Consider the following 12,592-nt stretch of genomic DNA (forward strand, 5'->3'; position numbering starts at 1 on the left):
GTTCCCTACTGGCATCGATCTTATTCTCGATATGTATGACAGACATCCCGCACAACCCAATGTCATCCACTTTAGCACTCTGTGCGGATGACACAGCAGTACTAGCCAGATCTCTGCAGCCACATCTCGTAACCAAAAAAACTGCAAGAAAATCTACTAAAACTAGAACAATGGTTCTCCAAGTGGAGATTACAAGTCAATCCCTAAAAGAGTATAGCCATACTTTTCACCAGAAGATTGGCAACACCTAAAGGGGGAAATTTATCTAATCAACACCAATATCTCCTGGCAAACAGAAACAAAATATCTTGGGGTAATATTAGACAAAAGATTAACTTTCAAAACACGCATCAAAGTCTTATGCGCAAAAGCATCTAAAACAATCGCACAACTTTACCCTCTATCATCATCATCATGATCAAATTCCTGCCATGTATCCTCAAAGGGTGTACAGGATATGATAGCACTATATGAAAAATTTACATCATTCCTAACTTCCTATCTACAATTTTCCTCCAAAACAGTCTGTTACCTGTCAAGACTCCATCATTATCAGATCTTATATTTCTATCATCTACCTATATCTTGGTCTTCCTCTCGGTCGTTTACCTGCCAACCTGACAGAGAACGCTTGTTTCGCTAATTTTCCCCTTGCCCATTGTATTTAATTGGCCATACCGTCTGAGATTAGTCCTGTTAAGGCATTCCTGTATGCAATGTCAAGTTCTTCCATAATATCCTCATTTCAATATGATATTGCCATTCCTGTAAAAGGCATACGACAGAGCGGCCAGGCAGGAGGTATGGAGGTGTATGAGGAAGAAGTGGGGGGGGGGGGTGTCGGAGAAGTACGTGAGGTTGGTGAAGGAGATGTATGAGGGAACAGAAACTCAGGTCAGGTCTAGTGTCGGCATAACAGAAGGGTTCCTGAGCCCCTACCTCTTTAACCTGGTCATGGATGTACTAGAAGGAGTCACCATGGAGCATGCTGTTTGCCGATGACATTGTTCTATGCGAATCATCCCGAGAGAAGCTTGAAAATACCCTGGAAGAGTGGAGAAAGGCATTAGAGAAAAGCTGCATGAGAATTAACCGGGTGAAGACTGAATATATGTCAACGGGGAGTGACGAGGATATCGTCATACGACAGCAGGGTGAAAGGCTAATTTCAGGGAAGAAATCTAAGTGCCTTGGGTTGGTTGTCGAGAGGAATGGTGACCTGGATGAGGAAATACAGCACCGAATAACATGCAGTTGGATGAATTGGAGGAAGATGAGCGGGGTCCTGTGCGACAAGAGAGTGAGTTGTAAGAGGAAAAAAAGCTCTATAAGATGGTGGTGAGGCCGGCGATGCTCCATGGTGCGGAGACGTGGCCTATAACCAAGGCACAGGAGAGGAAGATGGAGGTAGCGGAGATGCGGATGTTAAGATGGATGAGTGGTGCGACAAAGAAGGACAGGATAAGGAATGACTACATCAGAGGGGCGGTTAAGGTGGTACCAATTGGCAAGAAGATACAAGAAAGTAGGCTGACGTGGTTTGGACATGTTGAGAGGAAAGGTGAGGAGTATGTTGGTAAACGAGTGGAGTATATGGAGTTGGAGGGAAGGAGGAAAAGAGGCAGGCCCAAGCTCAGGTGGAAGGATAAGATGACAGAGGCTCTTACGGAGAAAGGATGGAGTCCGAAGGATGCTCTGGACCGGAGAACTTGGAAGAGGAAGGTTAAAGATTGGTGCGCCGACCCCGTTTAACATGGGATAAGGCAAAGTGAAAGAAGAAGAAGAAGAAGAAGATTGCCATTGATGCCATCTCTTCACGCCTCAGATCTTTCTCAGGACTCTAATATGTTCGGTCTCTAGTCTTTGGTCAAGTGTTTTACTTCTGACTCAGATCCAAAACTTAAAATTGGTTTGAACACTGTCTTGTATACAGCTAATTTAGTGTTAAGACTAATTTCTCTCTTATTCCATATGAATTTATTCAATTCACGTCCTACCATACCAGCTTTGTTGATTCTGTTCTACTTGAATATTTAATTTACCATCTTCAGTAAAAATCGTGCCTAAGTAGATGAAATGTTTTACTTGTTCCACAGGTTTTCTGTTCACAACACCGTTGACATTTTCAACGATTCTGCCTATTTTCATTGTCTTTCTCAATTTATTGCTGACCTTCATACCATATCTATTACAACAGTTATTCAATTTAGTCTGGGAATCTTATAAGCTTGTAACAGATTTATTTAGAAGTATAACATGGTATGCATAAAGCAAAGTGCTGACATTAACATCTCCAATTTTGATATCAGGAATGATATCATTTCCTTCATTATATGATCCATATAGATAAATGAATAGCAGAGGGGACGATGTACATCCTTGTTTCACACCAGATTTAACATTAAACCAGCTTCCTGTACTTCCTTCAATCCTAATTGCCAACATAAAACTCAAATAAAAACTAAGTATTGCTTGATATAATTCCATTGACACCACATAACTGTAGCGTATTGAATAGCTTCTCTCTTGGCACCTTGTCATATGCCATTTTCAGATCGACAAAACTTAAATACAGATCTTTGTTATATTCCCATGATATCTCAACTAATTGTCGTAAAGTGAAGATCCGATCCTGACAGCCTCTATTTGGCCTAAATCCAACTTGTTCTTCACTAAGCTTTTGAGCCACAATTCTTCTCAACCGTTTCTCAAGTATAATGGTATAAATCTTACCAGAAACACCCAGTAGACAAATACCTCTGTAGTTCTCACGTTCAGTATTATTTCCGTTTTTAAATATGTGTATTATGAGAGCTCTACTCCAATCATCGGGAATTCGTCCCTCCTACGTTTTCTGAACAATGCAGTGCAGCCGCTGTAAGAATCTTATACCACCATACTTAAGCATTTGTGGTAGAATATCATCTGCTTCTGCTGCCTTTTCACATTTCAAGCCTTTGATGGCTTTTTCAACTTCAAGTACGGATATGTATTGCTGACTGTATGCCTGTTGAGTGTGTTTTACCACTGTGCTATAACTGCTTGTTTCATTTAGCAATTTGTTTGAAGTAATTACTCGATACTTCAAGGATATCTTTTTCTCCTGTTTTCATGTCATCTTTATCATCTGTGATTCCTTTTACAGCACTCTTTCCTCCATTTTGGAGCTTCTTCAACAATCGCCAGAATATTTTGCCACCTTCTTGATATTTGTTTTCGACGTTCTTGCCAAAGTCCTCCCATAACTTTTGTTTAACTAATTTTACACACTGTTTAGCTTTCTTACATTTGTCTCTGTATTCTGTAAGAGTAAAAGCTGACTTATTTGCCAGGAACTTTTTATATGCTTTCTTCTTTTTCTTCACTGCATCTTTTACTTCCTGTGTCCATCATGGAATTCTGATTTTTCTATTCTTGCAGACAATCTCACCACATGCCTCTCTGGCTGAATCAATAAGGGTTTTCTTCAAGGCTTGCCACTGACTCTCCAAGGTTTAGTTTCTGTTCTGAAACTCTTTCATTTTTAATTCAATAAAATTTGTGTGTTTTAGTCTACAGTTCTCATCTTAGAGCTGCTCAACTTTTATACGCTTTGAAACCTTCTTACATATTATTCTTTTCAATATGGAATTCAATTTTATCCTGCTCAAGACTAAATAGTGATCAATTCTAATTTCAAAAGCTCTCTACACTCTAGCGTCCTGCACCAGCAAGAAAACATCACTATCAACAATAACATAGTCAATGAGAATTTTCTTACTTCTTGCCTCTTCTCTCCATGTGAATTTATGCATATTTTTATGTTGGAACATGGTGTTAGTAATAACCAGTCCTTGTTCTACTCAGAGGTCCAATAGGTTATTGCCATTATTAATAGCTTTGCTCTTTTCTTCATGTTTTCCCAAAATATTTTTGTATGTCTGAAAATCACTTCCTACTCCGTTATTTAGATCCCCAACAAGGACAACTTTTATTTTTTCATTGTGTCAGTAGCTTTCTGTAGAGCCTGAAAAAATTCTTCCACTTTTATCTTTATAGAGCTTTTTGTGGGACCGTAAGCGCAAATAAGTCTCATTGTCCAATTCTGATACTTGCGCACATTATCCTACTTGAGACTGCCTGCGATTCAAGAAGATTAGCCTCGTGTTTACTGTTGAATCCTATGGCTACTCCTTCTTTTCCTTGATTGTCATTGCCTGAATATAACATTTTGTATTTATTGCTCAGAAAGATCAACTGCTCAGAACGAATTGCTCAGAAAGTCCAACTGCACGGAGATACAAACATTCCTTACATCTACTCCTTCCTGCAAACTACAGCTGCAAAATACTTCTCAAAGATCTCAACAGAAACAGGCAACAAGCTACGACGAAACTGACCTCTTCAAAAACAAGACACCAAACGCCATCCTATATACTAGCAACGACGAGTAATCTCCGTGTCCCCCCTCCCCAGGGTGAGCTCACAGCTCATAAATATTTCCACTTCAATTCGTCCCTATCAGATAACGGAGAATAAAAAAGCATCTTACTTCACTCTTTGGCCAGTGATGTTATGGTTATGGTTGTAAGGGAACAAATGGCGTTAGCTGATTTATTTTTTATTTAAAACCAATTCATAAATACATATAATTTGTTCAACAAAACAATTGCTGAAGTTAGTGATCAGCTAAAGCAAGGATTATTACGACTTCACAGAAAATTAAAAAAGACATGAAGCATGCATCGACCAATATGTACAAGACATGCAATTTCAACTAAACCGGCGTCACTTCTTTCAATCTCTACAAGGAAATATAAATTCAAAGAACCATTCACTAGAAAAAGAACATTTGAATTTTGGAAGTCAATCTGGAAGAAACCGATGGAACATAATAAAGATGCCTCGTGGATTAAGGTAATAGAATCAGAAATGAAAAAAAAAAAAACAAGTGGAAAATATCGTTATTACTAAAGAAAAGGTGAAGCAAGTTAGAAAAAGAAAAGAAAAGAAGTGCTTACGTGGAAAAGATCGACTACATGGATTTTGGCTAAAGCATCTAAACCATCTACGTGGTCGAATGACAGAATAATTTAAATATTTGTTGCATTCACGCTAAGTCAAAGACTGGATAATATCTGCTGCATTTTCTCTTTATGCAACATAAAGGTGCGGACCCAATAACTATCGCCTAAAATCATGCCTACTAAGTGCGATTATACTGTGCACTGAAATCACAGCAATTCATAGATAACTTCGTACAGATAATCAGATTAATCTGTTTGCATAATAAGGAAATTTTTTAAAAAATCTAGAGGAACAAAAGACCAGATCTTGATTGATAAAATGATCTTCAGATATTCATAAAGATGAAACGAGCTTAAACATGACATGGGTAGACTACAAGAAAGCATTAAATTACCTTCTACCCTACTGAATCCTAAAATCAGTAGTGTGGAAGGTAATTGGAATCATAAATATTTGGAATCATCAGAAACATATGCTGGTTTCTGGCTGCTGCTATGAAATCAAGGAAAACAACTTTAATATTAATATTTATTAATGAACAATTCGAAGGCATTAACATTAAACGTGGAATTTTCCAAAGTGATTCACTGCCACTATTTCTCTAATACCGTTGTCTATGATTTTGAAGAAAACAAATCTTGGATATGGAATTCCTAAATAAATAAAAAAATCAGCTAAAGCCTTTTTATTCCCGTATTTATAGGGAGTAAGCCAGTCCGTTTTTAGCTCTATCTAACTTTTGGAGACTGAGTGGGCAGTTCAATCTCCCCTGGCTATTACTAATTAAGAGGCACCCAGTGAAGAGTGACGGCTCAACAAGTGCCGCTATCTCGTGGTCCCTAACCCTAAAACTCGTATTTAATGTCTGAAATAATCTGGTTCTATGGATTTTCTTGAGTTTACGGGACGAAAAACCCGAGTTAACGGGAGAAAAAACCCGCTTACCCGTGCCAGAGATCGACTAACTCGGGAACCTGTCGAAAAAAGGCTTAGAAAAATTTCCTCTAGTCGCCGACTAGACTTGAAATCAAATCTTCCTTCATGTGGCCAAGGGCCGAGGTATGCAAACGTCACATCCACTGAGATACACAGGCTTCAATTCCTAAATATTATATACTAAAATAATTTCTAATCAGCTGTATATGTTTTACTTGAAGTTATATGGAAAAAAAGCACAACAAATAGATTCATTGCTGAACATGATTCTTGTTTTCATTCAAAACATTAAAATGAAACTTGGTTGGGATTAATTTACAATTTTATCTATTAAATGAAGAAAAATTAATGCTGCTAGTAATTTTCTTCATCAGGAGAAATATAAATCACAGAAATTTCAGCTAATAAACATTACAAATAACTAGGAACATTAGAAACCAGTGATTCTGCACTCGTAGTTAAACAACAGCCAGCAGCGTAATACACCAAAAGAGTAAGAAATATTCTGAAAACAACACAATGGATTAGGCACAATTATATCAATGAAATCTTAAACTATACCACTGATCCAATACCCAGCTGGAATAATTGATTTGATATAATCAATTATGCCATTTGTCCAGGTGAAGACTAATTTGTACAGGCCTTCACCTGGACAAATTGGACAGCAAAACTCGAAAATCCACGAAATGTGGTTGCTCGGCTGTACCTACCAAGAAGCATAGGTGGACCGGGTCTGCTGCAAGTGAGACAGACTGTGGAAGAAGATGAAATTATTTGAAAAATTACATCGTCAACAGCACTGAGAAAATTCTTCAAGCCGTTTCACAACAATACTTTCTAAAAGCCATAGGAAACAATTCCGAATACAAAAAGGAACAGCGAAATAGCTGATATGTGCGCTGGAAAATTAAACCCTTCCTTTTTACCAATTTCATCGAAATACTGAGGAAGAAATTGACGTGACAATGGCAACAATGTGGATATATTACGAAAGAGACAGCGGGATTCATTTTAGCTGACTAAAGCACAGGCGTTACAAACTAATACAATCAAAGCAAAATTATGAGCATCAGTAATAACAGTAAATGCAGATTATGCGATCAGAAAGATGAGACCCTAGAGCACCTTATTAGTGCCTGCAGCAAGATAGCTCAAACTGATTATAAATACCGCAATGATCAAGCGGCAAAAACAGTTCATTGGTATGTATGCAAAAGTGATTTCCCTACTTCTGATAACTACTGGCAGCATAAAATGGAGACAGTACTGAATAACGAAACAACAAAAATTCTCTGGGAGTTTAGAATACAAACTGGAACACATTGATCTGACATTACAATTATTAATATTGACAAGTTTAGATTTTCAGATTCTCAGTATCTACCGATAACAACATCAACAACAAATTATTGAAACAAAAAAAAATTGAGTTTCGGCAATCGAAGTTGGTGGGGTGTGTCTTAAATAAACCAGTCCCATCCCAATAGTTATCTGTGCACTTGGTTTGATTCCCTAAAAAGCTGTCCAACTATTCACGAGAATTAAACATCAACGAACTGATTACATCTGATCTACAAAAGCTACACTAACTAGAAGAGTCCAAATTTCACGACACTACCTGACAAACTATTCTTAGATTCTTGGGCAGAATCTGAATAGCTCTCTATCACCTGTCAAACTATTGTTTGAATGACATCTTGTTTTGAATGTTTATCAATTGTATGAATAAAGTAATAATAATAATAATAAATTTGAAAGGAGACTTGCTGGCGCACTGATAAATATATGACAGTTTAAATAACAGTAACGTAACCAGTAATTGCACAGAAATAATTAGTCTATTTCAACACAACAGTTCGCCATACTTACATAAGACATTTCTCCTTGAGGTGTATAAACGAAAAGTAATTAACAAATAAACTAACTTCAAAGATTAGCAAATCCATAAGCATTATATAGTCATGGAGCATTCTGATGATTTTAAATTATCTAGACAGGCGTTTTATTGCTATTCGTGTTCGCACTGAGTTTAGTTTTATTTAGGAGGCATTCGTATGTCACAACGCTTTATATTTAAGTGTTCTGATTACATCTAATCGAACACTTAAATATTTCTATTTCTATTTCTAATATGCCATTTCTAAAGAATTCGAAATTTTTGTTTTTGTTACGGTTTTTTTCATAACAACGGTTTAACAATTTAGACACAATTTATAAGACTTGATGTCTCTCTGTCTCTCTCTCTCAGACGTTTTATGGTTCACCTGAAGACTGTACATATAATGTCAAAACTGACATCTCACTTCTTTTTTGAAATCTCCACTATGCTGTTTAGTGCGTTGTTCAATAGATTTCTCAATCTGTCCATAGTATGATGTCCTACTGCACACCGGAATCGGTAAATCCCTGAATATTTTAGCGAATCGTGTCGAGATTTTACTGATCCAAGCAGTGGTCCCATATTATTTCAAGGTGTGACTACTGCTCCGATTTCATATTCTCTAGGGGGTTTTTGCGTGTTTCACAGTAATCGAGCTAATATACAGTAAAGTAATGAGTGGGTTGTATATTATGAAGTCTTCAGACGGTGTACACTTTGCAGCTGTTTTGTGGAAAGGTTTTCTTTAGAAACAGGAGTTCCTTAGCCAGTTTATTCTCACCAATAATGCAATAAGAGGATATATTCTGAATATAAATATACAGAGCATGCATATATAAGAAATATAATAACGTGAAGCTGAGAAATACTAAACCAGAAAAACCTGTTTATTATTGGAACGCATAACTAGTTTCATGCACTTAGAAGATTTCATTGCGCCTAAAACATGAAAAGAGAAATGCAAAAAATATGCATTACAAGAGAACAAAAGCTATAAATTATCTCCCTAACGAACTGCTGATATTTGAAGCAGTTCTTGATGCCATAGTATTGTTGGGGTACACAAAAGTCCAGCTTGGCGTACACGAAATAATGCATGCATGATTTCCTGTACGTCAAGCTGGATAGCTGAAGATTGACAATCAGATTAGTTATAGTTCATCGTGAGGGTGAGCAGAATTAAGAACCTGATTAGATAATCCGCTGGCTGTAGTTCTGCCATATGAGATCTGTCTCACATATTCTTTAATCACAGGAGCTCTCCGTCTGACCAAAATAGGACACACTGCAGTTACGACAAGGCGATAAACCCTGGATACCTCAGGCTATCTTGTTTCGGTTTAGGTGTACCCAGTAAGGAAAGAAGTTTGGATAGAGGAGTAAAAGAAGTGTATATATTAAATTTCTTGAGAAATTTTCTCTAATTTTGGTGAAACAGAGCAGATATACGACAGAGATATAAAGCCTTGTACATCAGTTTTATCTTCAGTACGGTGAGCAGGAGGATTAAACGTAGCTGTTTAGGATAGCCATTTTTCTGAAAGGTTGTGAGAAGAAACTATAGTTCTTTGGCGATCTCTTCTTCTTCTTCTTCTTCCTAACATAGGAAGGACTGAGCATATTTACCTAATGTAGAAATGATGCCAAGCTTTTGGGGAGGTAATGATGAGAATGCAATAAAGATATCTGTTGGTACGTTTGGCTTTTCTATAAATAGGGATCTTCAGTTTTTTTGAGAAATGAGTGAGTTTGACATCCAGGAATGAGTGAGAACCTTAAATTTTTAATTTTCAGGTAAACTGCATTAGCGACTATTTATTGTTCAGATGGTTCAGGAACTCTTTTAAAGAATCTAGTCCATAGCTTTAAATTAAGAGAAGATCGTCAATATACTATAACTCTTGGATTTAATGGGAATGAAATGATTGATTTTTCCTCAAAAGTTCAAAAAATAAATTTAGTAATATAAGATATAATGATGTCAGCTCAGCTAGCCTAGTGGGTCGTGGCTGTGCGCTTCGCAACCATATGACTGGGGAGGGAGTGTCCTGGATTCGATTACGCTACTGACATAGGTACACCGGGACATAGGGCTGACCACCTTGTCCTGTGAACGGTTTGAGGTCCGATGATTAATAAACCCTCGACACCGCAAGGTAAAAGGAAGATGAATGAGATGAGATATAATGATTTACTCATGACCTAGACAAAGTTCTGTTTGTAAATAATATTTCTAAAAAGAAAGTAACCAGAATTTTTGCAATGGGTTAGGATGATATAACTTTTTTAATAACCTATCTTTTAAAAGAATTAAAACCTCTTCTGTGGGGACATTAGTAAAGAGGGGAATAACACTGATATTTAAGTGATACTTAAACAAGATTTCAAGAATGCAGTCACGTTGATTGCATTCTTTATCCGTGATTTTTGTCACGGATAAAGTGGTTGCTTTTCTCCGCAAGTACAACATAAAAGTGACTATTTTTACATTTACAAAAAATCTTAAGATTCCTACATCCACCAAAACCTCCACATCATCCAATGAACAAAAGTAGGCGTCTATGAGATTCATTGCTCTTGTGACATTTGTTATGTAGGCCAGACAGGAATTTCGGGATCCGCATGTCCGAACACGTAAAAGACGTCGAAAAAAACAGAGCATCAATCAAGCTTGGCATTCCACACAACTACTATTGGTCATGCAGTACTCTGGCAACAAACAAAAATATCATATACTGATAGTAACTCTTTCACAAAAAAATTTAAAGAAGCCTCACAAATGCCTACGTTTCCTACACCACTGATCTCCAAACCTATTTGATCGCGTACTCTCAAGACAGAAAAAATAAATAGCGCGTACCCCCAATTGATTGAGAAAAAATCTATTGTAATAAGTATTATAAAGAGGAAATATGCCTTGTATCATCATATAATAATTAAAAAAGCTAGATATTTTTACACATTATTTTTATTATTAACAGCTTACAAACATATTTATTACAATATTTAATGTGAACAATGGCCTTGCATTTCTTTCATAATTTCTTGAAATTCTGGTTTGATGGCTTCTGATACTGCGATACGAAGATCTGGTTCCAAGTTTAATTTATTTCAATATTTGGTAATTCGATAATTAATACAACTGTGGTGTCACCTGTAGATAGTAGGCTAACTAAGCAATTTTCTTTCTCTAGTTGGGCTTGTCAAGATGCTCTACAAACAAAGGCAGTGATAAGAAGTAAGAGATTTACTCCCTAGTTTTAACAAACATGACAGCTTTGCCACTGACGATTATGTGTGCAGTGTCGCCCTTTTTTTGACGTACCCCCTGGGGTACGCGTACCACACTTTGGAGACCACTGCCCTACACAATGCAATAAAAATCAAGGCTTAATTTTATATCAACTATGGTCTGTTTTCATCCATTTAACTGCGACGGACCTAGGATATAGCACTCATGATACCACAGAACATGATAGCAATAACTAGCAATGTTCCAATACGCATACAGTAACAAATGTATCACTAGTATTCTGGTTTATCAATTAATTAACAATTGTGATGTTATATGTGTAATTAATAGCTAATAGACTTTTATTGTGTAAAACTTTTATGTTTACCCCTGATGATGTAATTCTTACGATGCACGAAATTTGTCGGGTTTTATTTGTTTATTTTTAATAAATTCCTTATATTATAATGTAGTCACAATACCGAAAACTTTCCACAGAACATCCTAACCACAGAAATCTACGTGTGCAAAAGTGAGAACGGAGGCACTCGAGCCTGATAAACTCTTTAAGATATTGGCCAAATGTTTTAATGCTTGTATGTGGAAGAATCAATGTCTTCCACAATGTGTCTTAGTGGAGTGTTTTCCTTGTGTATTTTAGGCGAACCATATAATCGTGGTGGTGGGGTGAGAGGACGAAGTGAACAAAGAGATAATCTGAAAAATCGAAGGAATTCTGCAATGGTTCTCAGGTGATTGTTAGTGCGATTATGAAGGTCTCGATTTGGATCCCCTTTCTAGAATTGAATACGTATCTTTTTGTAGTAGTTGTAACATGTTTATTGAATTCTTCCGTATCTAGAATTACAGTAGAGTTCTTACCTTTGTCTGAAGGAAGAATTTTAACATCCTCGTTTTTCTGGAGATTCTTTACTGCTTGACTTTCTGCAATAGTAACATTATCTACCGGAGGTTGTTCATCGTTAATTGTGAAGATGGATTCCATACTAAGTAAATTGACTTTTTGAGGTGGAAAATATGAACTTACTTTCTCTGGTTTTGTAAGTAACATTTCCTTTGGAATACATCTTGGTGACGCAACAAAATTAAGACCTTTATTGAGAACCTTTCCAACATTTGAAAGATAGTAATTGGAATTGTTAATAATACTCTTATAAGGAGAGATGTGAAATTTTGATGAGAGTAACTTTTGAAGTTCTAACTTTAAATCTTCAAATTTTCTAGTTAGTACATATCTTTCATATCTTGCCAAGTATTTGTATCTAAAGTTTGTTCAGTAGCAGATGATTAAGAAGCTTTAAGAGAGCGCAAGTGTGATAATCACTATGACATTTTTTTAAAATATCCTAAAAGAACAAAGAATTTAATGAAACATGGGAGTTAAAGGATTTTAAAATATGTTGTTTCTTGTGGTTATATCAGTTGCTTGAATGTAATTTTTGTTCTACGTGTTTATTGAACTTTTTAGCCCCCTCTGTATATATATATATATATATATATATATATATATATAT

This window comes from Typopeltis vanoorti, chromosome 13 (genome assembly GCF_054136105.1).
Source record: "Typopeltis vanoorti isolate ZY-2024b chromosome 13, IOZ_Tvanoo_1.0, whole genome shotgun sequence".
Classification (NCBI taxonomy): Eukaryota; Metazoa; Arthropoda; class Arachnida; order Uropygi; family Thelyphonidae; genus Typopeltis; species Typopeltis vanoorti.